The 2,617-nt window shown below is 41.0% G+C and overlaps 1 pseudogene; it reads left to right on the forward strand.

Moving 5' to 3' along the window:
- Positions 1-1,467: 1,467 nt before the first annotated feature.
- LOC132589169 (U2 spliceosomal RNA) lies at positions 1,468-1,591 on the forward strand (annotated as a pseudogene).
- The last annotated feature ends 1,026 nt before the right edge of the window (positions 1,592-2,617 follow it).

Here is a 2,617-nt window from a genome sequence, read left to right on the forward strand (position 1 = left end):
ATCCCTTCTTTTTGAAATCTTTCCAAGTTTTGGGGCATTTTTGCACAGAACTTACCCCGGAGCGACGTCCCTCTTCACCGTGCAGCGTCTGCGCGGATTTCGCACCAACTGCTCCGCAGAACCAGGAAGAGCCGCGAAGAGCCGCGGCTTTCGCGTCGCTAACGTAAACTGGTTTTTAGCGGTTTACATTTGCGACGCAAAAGGCTTGGCACTTCGCGGCTCTTCCTGGTTCTGCAGAGCAGTTGGTGCGAAATCCACGCAGACGCTGCGCAGTGAAGAGGGACGTCGCTCTGGGGGTAAGCTCTGTGCGAAAATGCCCTTGATTTTCTTGAAGTAGTCTGCCTTTTGTCCCTTTAGTACATAGATCCATTTTACTAAAAGTGATGAGGTCTCCATGCCATCACTTCCTCCTGTAAAAACTTTAATCAGGCTTGATTTCTACCTCCTTTTTGTAACTGTGCACTATGTCCCCATTTTGATTTCTTTCGACTCTTTTCCCACCAGGTCTTTATACACTTCTCTCGATTCCGTAGACATCACTGGGATCCCTTCACCACTCCGCTCCTGTAAATGTTCAGTTTCACTGTATTTTAAAATAAAAGTTTCTACCTTGTCTTGTATCAACTCTGTCAACAGACCGATTTTCTGCTTTAAGGAGAATATGGTAACCATAATATCTTTTTTATCAAGTGCTTCAAGTTGAATCACCATCTTCTCCACAGTATAACGCAGTCTGATAATCAAAGTTAAAAAGTAACTCAAAGTCCCAGATAGTCTATCTTTCTAAATCTCCTCCAGCCATGTGTTTTTCTCTTGCATTCTGGTTGTAATCGTTTCAGTCCCAATCAGGTATCAAAAGCATTTCTCTTAACGATATATCCAACTTTTATTCAGACCGTATTGTAATAAAATAATGTTCTCATTATAGCTTGTTTAATTGTAAGCCAAATACATTCGAATATCTATGTTCAATGCAATTTAAGTTATTGAGAATCCTTAAGTTTATTCTTTGTCTTTTTGAAGTCTCCCTTGAGGGGAAAAAGCGGGGGATATTCTCCTCTTCCCCTTTTTTGAACAGTCCCAAGTGGCGTTATAGTAAAAGATACATTAATCAGTAGTAGTAAGAAGAAAGACTTACTTGCATGATAACATTTCAGTTATTAAGGTAGAAATATGATGTGGTAGAAGCTTGTTAAAAGAAGAACGCAGTTGGGCTTGTTAAAAGAAGAAAGCAGATCTCTTACTGTCATCATGGTGACCACGATGGTGGAGCATCGGGGCAGACAGGAGGAACAAGGACCAGCCGCTGCTGTTTCCCTGGCTCCTGTAAGGTCCCTTGCTGTCAGAAGACCCCTCCAGGGTCTTCCTCGAAATGCCACAGCTGTGGCACCCCTCCTACTGCCAGGTTCGGGGGGCCGCCAAGATTGAGCTCCATGGACCCCACCAAGCTCAAGATGCCAAAACCCGGAAGCTTCTCGGCCTTTTGGCTAAGATCCAGTGTAGTATCTAGGGGCTACACAAGGTCAATCTTTTGGCTGAATCATGTGTGGTTTCTGGGTGCTGCACATGATCCCTATTATTCACTTTCTTCTTCTCTAGCGTCTGCATTATGCATGGTAACTAGGAGCCAATGCATGATCTTATTATTCACTTTCTTATTATTCTTGCCTTTAAAACGACAAACATTCTCTAAAGTCAATCTGTTCTTATCAGTTTAAATATATATATATTGTAATATCAGAAATCAAGGGGATGCTATTATTATTTATCAGCATAGTTCTTGTCCTACTTGGATGTATAACACATTGTTTTAGTAACATGTGTAGGAAATAATCTCATGAATTAGGTTGTTTAAAAGGTTACTTCTGAAAACTGAAGTTGTCAACTTTCTCAGATATATCAAAAATAATCAGGGCTCATTTTGTAGCAGGAGCTCCCTTGCATATTGGGCCACACCTCTCTGATGTAACCAATCCTCCAAGAGTTTACAGTAATCCCTTAATAAGAGCCTTGTAAACTCTTGGAGGATTGGCTACATCAGGGGTGTGTGGCCTAATATGCAAAGGAGCTCCTGCTACAAAATGAGCCCTGAAAATAGTACTAGTTTTTAGCTGTAAATGGTCATATTGGAAACCAGGTTTTTTTTAGTGAAGGTTCTGTTCTTGTGTGTTTTAGGGGAACAGCCTACCATCTAGTTTTCCTAGACCATATGTCAACAGAACAAGAATAAGTGTGATCTCCATCACTTGTATAACCAATGATAATAATTCTACACGAGTTAAGCAGTTCCTGGCTTTCTTATATCAAACATTCTCCAGTGACCAAGAAGAGAAGACTGCATTACAAAAGAACATACCGGAAGCCCTGCTGGATCAGAGCAGTGGTCCATCTAGTCTAGCATCCTGTTTCACAAAGAGTTTTGATTAATCATTGCATTGGAGGCGTTTTCTCATTTAGGAACAGAACAGCACTATCATTTCTCTGTATTGAGTACTACATCTGAAAGACACATCCACTGGTTACTCATTGCTTGTTTTGCACTGCTTTTGCTTTGCAACTGCTAAACTTTGTGTAAGAGAATGTGATTTTAAAAAGTAGGCTTTTGAATACAACTGCG

This window comes from Heteronotia binoei, chromosome 1, assembly GCF_032191835.1.
Source record: "Heteronotia binoei isolate CCM8104 ecotype False Entrance Well chromosome 1, APGP_CSIRO_Hbin_v1, whole genome shotgun sequence".
Taxonomy (NCBI): Eukaryota; Metazoa; Chordata; class Lepidosauria; order Squamata; family Gekkonidae; genus Heteronotia; species Heteronotia binoei.